General features: G+C 36.8%; 1 pseudogene; it reads right to left on the minus strand.

The window, feature by feature from the left end:
- Window positions 1-5,337: 5,337 nt before the first annotated feature.
- LOC103075614 (mesoderm-specific transcript homolog protein-like) lies at window positions 5,338-6,328 on the minus strand (annotated as a pseudogene).
- Between the last annotated feature and the right edge of the window lie 5,369 nt (window positions 6,329-11,697).

Consider the following 11,697-nt stretch of genomic DNA (forward strand, 5'->3'; position numbering starts at 1 on the left):
TAAAGGGACTGAGAAAAAGAAAGTTGTTTCTTGGCTGAGGATAAAAACACATGAACAAAAAATAGAAGAGTTTTATCTAATAAAGAAAGCATTGATTGCCCTGGAAGACGAGAGATACAGGTCATAAACCTTACTTTTCTATTCTGTTTTAAACATCGTTTTTCAGTAGATCTTTTAAGTGAAAAATTTAACTAGATGACTTTTGATTCCATTTAAATTTAAATAGGCTTTCACACTGAGTAGGGTGTTGTTACTTATTGCTATTGATTTTCATTAATAAGCCACTGCTTTTAGCAAATTCTAATGTTAGCATAGTTCAACAACAATTGCATGATCTAAGAAATAAGGAACATAGCTTGCAGATGTACATATAGCTTTCAGAGGATTGACGCTCAAACACTTAATTCACTAGATGTTATTAACCACATATATGTGCCCAAATCTATATAGTATGTGGAAGTGAAAACCTAAGCAACAAAAATTCCTCACTTAAAGAAGTTTACAGCCTAATAAAATATCAAACATACAAGCTTTAAAAATATTCCAAATGCTTTGTGTACTAGATGAATTTAAAAGAAGCATGCTGGGCTTCCCTGGTGGCGCAGTGGTTGAGAGTCCGCCTGCCGATGCAGGGGACACGGGTTCAAGCCCCAGTCCGGGAGGATCCCACGTGCCGCGGAGCAACTGGGCCCGTGAGCCACAACTACTGAGCCTGCGCGTCTGGAGCCTGTGCTCCGCAACAAGAGAGGCCGCGACAGTGAGAGGCCCGCGCACCGCGATGAAGAGTGGCCCCCGCTTGCCGCACCTAGAGAAAGCCCTCGTGCAGAAACGAAGACCCAACACAGCCAAAAATAAATTAATTAATTAAAAAAAAAAGAGAGGGAGAACCTCCAGCTGACAGAGCCAGGCTGGGGAGCTTGATTTTATAGACCGGGAGTGGCTCAATAGTACAGTGCTGAAACGCTTGGCCACTGATGTGCTGTGTGACCTTGGGAAAGGTTTGTCCTCTCTGTCTCAGTTTCCCTATCTGTTCCATAAAATTAAAAAAAATAATAAATAAAAAAAAAAAATAAAAGAAGCATGCTGGTTATAATTGAAAGAACACTTAACTTCTGCCTGATAAGGTCAGGTTAACCTACAAAGAGATGGACACATTTAAAATGAGACAAAATATAAGTAAAAATTCATTAGGGAAAAAATCAGGAGGAAAATTTTATTTGTTGTCATTAAACTGTACTCTCCTCCAAAACATGATAATGACAGTCATAGTTTTATCTCTGAGTTGTAGCATTGTAATTGTCACAGAGTAGATACCTCATAATTGTTGCTTGAATAACACATGGATTGCATGGAAGGTGATTTAAAATGCTAGAAAGAGAGGTGGGAAACACGGAAAATGCATAAGAAACTTAGAAACTACTGTGGAAGAACTATGGCTATTGTGTGGCGCTGCAGATAAATAGAAAGTTGATTGTACTAGAAAAGAATATTGTTGGATTAATGAAAATTTATGACAATGCATAATTACGACCTCTCAGAACATGAAGGTCATGCCATGGAGAGTCTTACAGAGTAGGTTAATTAATGTTGATTTTATCGTTTAAGTAATGAGTAGCCATTGGAGAATTTTGAGAAAAGATGACATGATCAGAAATGCTTGTTACAATGACTACATGCACAGCATTCTGGAGTGCATTAGAATGGTAGAAAGGTTAAAGGAGGGAAGAACATTTAGGTAACTGTTGCCAGAAAAGGTATCACTGCCTAAGCTACAGCAGTGGCAGTGAATCTATGCAGAAGGGAAGAAAGCCTGAAGTTTCTACCAATTTAATAGATAGTAAAACAGATGGAGCATGTTGATTTATTGCTACAGTGGACAAAAGAGATGGAAGCTTTAAGATGACTTCCAGATTTTCAACTCGTACAATTGAGTCAATAGTATATTCTTTACCACAGTAAGTACAAGAAGAGATGCACATGTGTGAGAATTGGAATTCTATTTGGAGTTTAGGGCATAAATCAATAATGTATCTAAAATATTTCAGAGGTAGATTTTACAAAGTAGAGATGCTTTCATAAGTCCTGAGATTATTTCAACAGTGAAATCTTTTTTGACATGGTAAGAAAGAAAATCATCATTTTTGGCTATTTGTGTCCCTGGAGTGCTACAAGGCAAAGTTTGCAGAACAGTTTTAATTTTGCTAATTTTCAACTGCTTTTAGTATATACTCATTCATTTAAAAAAACCTGCCTGAGAAAACGCTCATAATCAGATAACATGCAGGAGTCTTCTTTTTATGCTCCATCTTCTTCAGTTAAAAAAAAAAAAAAAAGCCTATAACTTAGTGACTAAAATGATCATTTGAAATATCAGTGTTGGGGTTGAGGAAGTGAGCAATAATCACTGAATAACAAATTGTTGTGAAATACATGTGGTTTCCAATTATTTACATTAAAAGAATTCAAGGAATATATATTAAAGTTTCAGCATATAGCACAGAAAGAGATAAATAATTGAGTGATATTGTCATAAAAAACTTAAAAAAAATTTTTCTACTTATTAGTTTCAACCAGACTTGTTAGCAATTACATTATTTAAATCATAACAGCTGATGATGTTGTATTCTGTCTTATTCTTGCAGGAAGCAATAACATTTAATATGTAAAATAATTTGGAAAAGAGACCTGCTCATCACAATAATATGCAGTTTCATAATTTTATACTTATAGTCAATAATTATTTATCAAAAATGTAATATGTCTGATGTATACTAATTTTAATGATGCCTAATTCCAGAAGATGCATTTAAAATTCTTAGACACACACACACACACACACAAATTCTTAGACACATCTGGTCAAAGGACGTTAAAAAATATTTTCAATTTAAATTTATATCTATACATAGAGGATATAGTTGTAGGGATAGCAGTAAGGATAAGTAATAAACAGATATTGTTGAAGATGATAATAAAATAATCCAAAAAAAATTAAAGTATAAAAGCATATTATATTAGGATACACTTATTTGTAGAAAGTGTAATAAAATTTAAAAAAATTAAGATAAAAAGAAAATGGTGTAAAATATTCAATTTTAAAAGAACCTTATTAAGTAATAGGAGTATTATCAATCTGGTGTTTAGAATTGAGCTTGCTCTTTCTAAAACAACAAATAACTATACTGCGAATTACCATCTCCAAAAGTCTATAAGCAGTGTTCCTATTCCACTTATTTTAATCCCCTATCACAATTCTTACTAAGTGTCTTAGTTATGCATTATTGCATAACAAATTATTCAATTACTTAGTATCTTAAATTAACAACAATTATTATTTCACAGGTACTGTGGGTCAGGAATCTAAGTACATCTTAGCCAAGTCTTTTGAGTGTGGGTCTTACTGATGGAAATCAACTCAGAATTTGACTGGAAAGGATCCACTACCTAGCTGACTCTTCTATTTGTTGGATAGACTTAGTTTCTTGTGGGTTATTGGACTCAGGGCTCTGAGGCTCACAAACTGTTGACTGTCCCTCTGTTCCTAGCCATGTGGGGCTTTGAAAGATCATCTCACAGCATGGCATCTTGCTTCATCTGATCAGGCAAACAAGAATGCAAAAGACAGTAACAGCAAGAAAGAGAGAGAGAGAGAGAGAGAGAGAGCCAGAAAGTCACCTACTTTTGTAGCTTAATCATGAAAGTGATATCTCATCGTTTTTATTGTATCCTATTGGTTAGAAACAAGTCATTAGGTCTAGCCCACACTTAAGGGATGAGCACAAAGGCAGGAATACTGGGAGGGAGAGGTCATTGGGAGCCATGACTAAAGCTGTTTACCACACTATGTCTTCAACTGATAGATGTTTAAATGAAGTTAACTCAATAAACATTGATTGGGCATCAGCCATGCACCAGGATGGAAAGAAGCAGAAATTAACATAACTTTATTCTGAACTAAATGCAATCTCTACATTTATTTAGTGTAAAAAATGTTACAGTGAATCATTTTGGCCCTAGATATATAAATATTAAACAGAAAAGCTAGACAATACAATTGGTTTAGAGACTTCATATTATCATATCAAATTACCTTTGCCAAAGAGGTGGGAGAATGTTCATGGTGCCAGTTCTTTTTTTTTTTTTTTGTCAAAATTCATTTTTATTAATAGAAAGTAAACACTTATTACAGTTGCTATACTTGAAGTTTCTAATAAAAAAAAAAAAATTTAAAATCACCACTCAATAATCCTGTTTTAACTAAGAATGAAACTGTGGCTTAAAAAAAAAAAAAAGTATTCAGCACCATTTACTCATAGAACTTTCAGACTTCGTTCTTAAAGTTTCTGGAACTTTCCCATCTGTAAAGTACAGGAATTGCTGAGCTACATGAGGAACCCTCTCTGGGACAACCAACGAGAAGTTAAGCAATCAGTGTATATTCAGACTGGTAACTTGGACTGTACAACGATCCTCTCCTCTCCACTCTGGCTCAGGAGGGACATGCTTCTAAGCACTGAGGTATGATGAGTCTGACTGTTATTAGCTGAAAAGACCAGTTCTAACAGCAAATAACAGTAAATCTCTGGCACAGAGACTACTGTCCTTAATGTTCTGTGATTTTAGGAAATGCTGTAAATAGCTTGGCTTTACTTCAATTTACTCAGAAATGAAACATGTTTAATAAGGTTAAACTACTCTGCTAGAGTAAGTGTCTGCTGGTTTAGTGTCCTTATAAAATACATACATAATACGTGTAGGTAAATCATAGTCTTAAAGTACAATTAGAATACTGCATTATTGAAACCAAAGTCTAACAAAATGACTACAGTTAGAAGCAGCTAATGAAACTAAATCCAAAGTTATGACAAGGGAGACTCATTCTCACTTGAAGCTGTGTCACTTAGAGAATTAAAGCCATTCAAGGTGAGGTGAAGGTGGCACTTTTAGATAATTCCAACCAGGGCCAGAAATTAGCATTTCTAAATATTTCAGAAAAGTCCATAGAAGTGTTTCAAAGACCTTTATGCAAAAGTATGTCTGTCTGTCTTTCTGCATCAGTGTGTAGTAGTGCCCATCAGAATTTCCTATTAATACAAAAACAAAGGCAAATCCATACACTTGATCAGATGTCAAAGGAATGGGAGGTGGACTATTAGGTCACCCTTAGAGCTTCTGCTGGCTTTTTACTATATGCTGTTCACCAGTGTGAGTTAGGTGGACTTTTGTAAGAGAATAGTGTTTGGTGGCCAGGACCTCTTTTGGGCGTTTCTTGCTAAGTGGAATACAAAACAGATAAGGGAATAGGGGAGGTAATACAGGGATGCTACTCTTTCCAGCTCAGAAGGAGTTGATGAAGCCCATATATGCATTCAAGAAGCCTGTGGGATCCTCTAGCTGTGGATAGTGGCTAATGTGGTCATCCAGAATCGACACTATGGACTGCGGCAGCGTTTTCCTGTACAGCTCCAAAAACTCTGGATAGGGATTCACTGGATCCAGTGGCCCATAGATAAAATGAATGGGAATAGATACAGAGGCAAGAGCTCCCTCCCAGCGTCTTCTAAACTTTTTCCTTTGACTGATGTACTGCAACAGACTGTCAATAACCAAGTTCCCGTCATTGTTGCATATCCCTGCCCACATGTCCCACAGTTCACTCTCAGAGGGTCGGGTTTATGGCCCAAAGACAGGGGTGAGACCTCGAGAGAATACGAAGAAGTTCATCGGTCGCGTGAGGATGGATGACAGCATGCCTCCATATTTGAGAAGCTTTTGGAGAAGGAGAGGACGGTGAGTCTCAGGAAATATATCTCCATTCAACAGACAGAGACTCTTGATGGTAAGCCGACCAGATCGATTCTGCTTGAACCTATAGAGCAGCTCCTGAGCAACGATATCCCCATAGTCGTGAGACAACAGTTTGATCCTACGGTTCTGGAGCCCCAGATGCCGCAAAAGAGCTTCCACGATGTTGGCCTGCTCGAATATGGAATAGTGATGTGGTCTCGGTTTGTCACTGAAGCCAAAGCCTAGGAAATCAAGGGCAATCACTTAATGAAATCTGAGGGCCAGACCTTCCCAAATCTTGTACCAGTCATAGCTAGACGTTGGAAAGCCGTGTAAAAGCACAACTATCTCTGGACTTCCAACCACACCCACAGAGTCTTCGTAGAAGATACGCAGTCCCTTGTAGGTAAAAAAAAAATTTGCCTGATGACTTCCATGAGTGAAGAGCAGGGGAAAGCTGGGGGGGTGGGGGCGGGATGTGCAGATAGACTGCAAGCAGGGGCACAGCCAACAGCCCCACCTGGACCCACCACTCCCTCATCCTGATTCAGGTAAGACCTGGGCTACAAGACTCCATGTTTGGGCACCCGGTTGCACATGTGCTTCCCGCGGCCAGATCTTCTCCGCCTCTACGGCCATACCACCCTGAACGCGCCTGATCTCATCTGATCTCGGAAGATAAGCAGGGTCGGGCCTGGTTAGTACTTGGATGAGAATTTATTTATTTATTTATTTTTATGATTAATAATTAATAGATATGATTATTTTAATAATGTTATAATAATGAGTATAATATATAATTAATATAATAGTTAATATTTGTTAATATAATACATACAATAGCTAATATTTATTGAGTATTGACTTTGTGCTAGGCACCATGTTAAGTATATATATATATATATTTTTTTTTTTTTTTAACATCTTTATTGGAGTATAATTGCTTTACAAAGATGTGTTAGTTTCTGCTTTATAACAAAGTGAATCAGCTTTTGAGGAAATTTTAAATCCACAAGAGACAGCCAGAGAGGTATCAAACAGTTAAGGTTTTTCTTTTTTGGGGGTGGCGTCTTATTGCGCCATGCGGGATCTTAGTCCCCCACCAGGGATCGAGCCAGCGTCCCCTGCAGTGGAAGCACAGTCTTAACCACTGGACTGCCAGGGAAGTCCCTTGAACAGTTAAGTTTTAATGGAAGAATTATCCACAAACTATCAGGTACTTCCGCAATTATATTTCAGTGTCTTACTTAATGGTTCAGGGGTTCTAAAAGTGTGGTCCAGGTACTCTGAAAATTTTTTCATAGCTTCTGCCTGTCTAAAATTATTTCCATAATAATATGAAGACATAATTTGCCTGTTTACTCTCATTCTTTAAAGAATATATAATAGAGTTTTCCTATGATCCAGTTGACATGTATTAAGTCAAATATTAAAGATAATAGGCTAAATATTTTGAAAGATAGTTATCTTTCACAAAAATATTTATGTTAACATGTAATATGCTTGTTATTTTAAAATGAAAAAATAAATGTTACTTAAATTTCTGTTTTAATTTTTAATATGGTAACTATTGATAAATGTAATTGACATAAACTAAAGCTCTTTGGGTTTGTTAAACATTTTTAAGAGTATAAAGGATTCTAAGACCAAAGTTTGAGAATAAATAAATTAGACAATTCTTAAAGCACCAGTGGGTTTTTCAACAACTTAGATGAAAAACACTGTTTTGAGAAAAATAAACTTATATTATTAGATTTATTTTCTCATAATACAATGTGCTTTAGATAAGTTTAAAATTCAGATGTTTCACTACAATAAGCAAAGGTATTCCTGGAAAGTGGCAATCATTTTTTAAATAGGAAAATCATTTTGAGTGAATATAATATCAGTGCCCCTCATTAATCACAGCAAGAATATTTACTACATTAATGTAACTGGAAATATTTAAAAAATATTTCCCTATCTGAGTAAGATTATAAATGCAAGATCATAATTATATAAGAAAAAACAGTATGAAGGCAAAGTATAATGACTTCTAATGAACTTTAGGTGTACATTTTTAATAAGGCTTGCACTTCATCTTCTAAAAAACTGTAAGGACTGTAAATAGAATGGGGGCAGAATTATACTAGTCTCTACTCTTCTGAATATACACTACTTCTTCACCATATTAAAAAAAAAAATACCCTCCAGTATCTCTCATAATATATATTTGGAGAATTCTTTTCTTTAGTAATAAGTTTTAATGATATGCTATGGTAGAACATTATCATCAATTGGTATTTTAAAAACAGGAGCAGAGAAAGTCATTATACGTAGAACAGTAGTGTTTCATTGATGCAATATAACAGAAAAGTCCCAATGACAGATAAAAAGCCCAAGTTTTATTTCACTGTATTAAGAGCCACTGAATTTAAAATGGGAACAGGACCAGCAACAGATAACAAATTACAGCTCAAATAAATTAAAGTGTTAATTTTATATTTCTCTAATCACAATTCCATTCAAGATCATTCTCATTTGTCTCATTCCAGGATCAGCATATATAATTTCATTATGCATCATAAATGTGAGAATAGTTTTTTGCGAAAAATCCAGTTTAATAGTAGATGAACCTATAAAATAATACTTGCCTCCCTCAAGCACCTAGTCCATAAAGCAAAAATTGCAGTAGGTAAAACATGCCATTTGGCTTTCCATTCTGATTAGAACATAGAAATTTACAAGGGACCATCATTGCCACACTAACAAATAAGAAAAACTATCTAATTAAAAAAAAAAAAAAAAACGTGAGCTAAATATGCAAAGAAACTTAAATTGCAGAAGAGAAGTCCATGATTGCTGACTATTGTAAACAAGGCACAAAGAGGAACCAACACTATACAGATTAGGGTAAAGAGTTACCAGCATTAACTTTTAACAGATATTTAATGGCCATGTTAAGACAGGCCTGACAGATAAGAAATTTAAAGCGCCCTCAATACAGTAATTCACTAACCAGTTCTTTCCTAGGGGGCCTTTACCAAGTGAAGAGCAGGAGCCAATCAAAAGTAGAAGCAAGAAAGTAGGACTAAGAAAGAACCCCCAGGAACAGAAGTCTTTGCAAAACTGAAGGTCAGCAGATGGCAAAGGCTTTAACTAGAGTAGGAACTCTGAGAAAAATAACCAGAGGAATATCTAGTTGTACCTTGCAAGCGCCTATTGGTAACTGTAGGCAGGTCAGAAGAGCTAATGGAAACTCACCAAGGTACATGGGGGTCTTTTCTGAATGCAAAACAATGGCTCACCCAAGGCTGGACATAGTATGGAAAAATTGAAATAAACTACCCAAAATGCAGTGGTCCTTTCTAAGTACATGGCAGCAGTCTGAAAGTGACCAGGGGTAGAAAAAGGCAACTGAGAGAGATTCCCCTAAGAGGAACACAGGGACTTTGCTGAGTTCACAGCAGGGGGCAAAGAAGGTAATGTAAAGAGACCAAGATAACCAAGAGAAATCCCCCTGAGCACAGGAAATCTTCAGTACCTTAAAGCAGCACCCAATAAAGGCTGTGGAAAGGCAATGAGGCAAAGAGAATTCGTAAAAGTACCTGAGCAAGGGAAGAAGAGAGAGATCACTGGAGAATCACCAGTACTCAGATTCCAATCTTTGCCTAAAAGAAAATTTTGATTCCATCTCAAAATATTCGAAGCCAGTTATTAACTAAATCAAAATAAATACAAAAGTAAAAAAATACAGAACTAACAATTATAAGTTAAATTGATTTATTCTTCGATCCAGACAGCCTGACTCCCCTTCTGTGTTGTAATATTATTCAAGTCTAATTCTGCTTTCCAGGGCATTTAAAATTTACATGAAGCTTAAAGAATGTCTCTTCAGGGCTTCCCCGGTGGCACAGTGGTTGAGAGTGCTCCTGCTGACGCAGAGGACACGGGTTCGTGCCCCGGTCCGCGAGGATCCCACATGCCGCGGAGCTGCTGGGCCCGTGAGCCATGGCCGCTGAGCCTGCGCATCCAGAGCCTGTGCTCCGCGACGGGAGAGCCCACAGCAGTGAGAGGCCCGCATACCGAAAAAAAAAAAAATGTATTAAGCTGTGGAACTGGGCTAGATTCAGTCTTAGTCCATTTTAATTAATATTCTCTGACCACTCCCTATATAAGGAATTTTGACAAAGTTCTATAGTCTCATATCTATAAAGTTTATACTGCTTTAAAATTAGCCTCATATATAACACAGTTAATTATAAACCCACAAAACCAAATTAGTAAAAATGAAATATATGGGATACACCAAAGTAATTCAAATTCCATCAGGCTTTTGTTACATTTTAGTCAGTTTCTTGAAAAGCATAATTACAGAAATATAGAATGTTGACATGTTTAGTTCCTTGTTGCAACACCCATATTCCATTTATCATTTTAATGGCAGGGAAGAGAAAAGCCAGGGCAAAACTGACTTTGGAAATTGTGACTCGTTATTCTACTTTCAATATGAAATAATCATTTATGTGCTTTTATAAGCCTGTAGTAGTTTCCTGTGCTGCTGTAACAAATTATCACAAACGTGGTGGCTTCAAACAATAGAAATTTATTCTCTCACAGTTCTGAAGGCAAAAAATCTGAAATCATTATCACTAAGCTGAAATCAAGGGCCACAGGCTCCATGGAAAAATTGGTTCCTTTCCTCTTTCAGCTCCTGATGGTTACTGGCATTCTTCAACTTGTATGTCTGCATCCCTCCAATCTCCATCTCGAATTGCCTTTTCCTTCTTGATGTATAGTATCCCTCTGCCTCTCTTATAAAGCCACTTGTGATAACATTGAGAACCTTCCTAGATAGTCCAAGATAAACTTCTCATCTCAAAATTCTTAATTTAACTACATCTCTGATGAATTTTTTGAAAGAAAAATGTATGATGATGTCTACAAGTCCCAGGGATTATAACATGGATACCTTTTGGGAAGGCCTTTTTTCCCCTGTCCCATTTTCCCCATTCTCTTACTTTCTTTCCTAGGATCACTTCCCAAATAAACTGCCTGGAAGTGAATCATGTTTCAGGGTCTATTTTGGGGATAAACCCACCTAAGACAGCTAGTTTGGCTAAGAGTATGGACAGTTTCTACTATAAATGGAGATAACGCAGAGTGTGGACACAGACACAAGAGGTGGAGGTGTTGGCAGAGGCTCTGGTATTTCCCATCTAATTGTTTCTGTTTTCTCACTGAAATAGGAAGAAATTGATATTCTGAGTCTCAGGATATGTTGGGGTTTAGAGGAAAGAGGAGACTAGTTTAAATGGCTAACTTCAATAGTGGTAGAAAAAAATGGGCTGGTAAAACATGGAACAATTTCTCAGAAGCATGAGGGGCCTATGCAGCATCAGTGATCATTAATCACAAGCATAATCTTAATTATATTTCCTTTAGATCTAAGCTGCTCACTATGCCTGGAACATTCTATAATTCAATCATTTTCTACTATTTACCTTTAAATGTCCTTGTTTGTATTTATGTCACTTATGATGTTTATAACTGATGTGGTATGTTCTCTCACATCCACAAATATCTGGAAATAAGAGACAGCAGAACACTGCTTAAAGAATTGTTTTAACCAACCCTTTTACCTCCTTTTATTGTATGTAACTAGTAAAGAAGAATAATGGGGATATGTGGAATATTTTTAAGGCTTTTTTTTTTTTTTTTTGTGCTCTACGCGGGCCTCTCACTATTGTGGCCTCTCCCGTTGTGGAGCACAGGCTCCGAACGCGCAGGCTCAGCGGCCACGGCTCACGGGCCCAGCCACTCCGCGGCATGTGGGATCTTCCCAGACCGGGGCACGAACCTGTGTCCCCTGCATCGGCAGGCGGACTCTCAACCACTGCGCCACCAGGGAAGCCCTAAGCCTTTATTTTT

The sequence above is a fragment of the Lipotes vexillifer genome, unplaced genomic scaffold, assembly GCF_000442215.2.
Source record: "Lipotes vexillifer unplaced genomic scaffold, Lipotes_vexillifer_v1.1 scaffold226, whole genome shotgun sequence".
Lineage (NCBI taxonomy): Eukaryota > Metazoa > Chordata > Mammalia > Artiodactyla > Lipotidae > Lipotes > Lipotes vexillifer.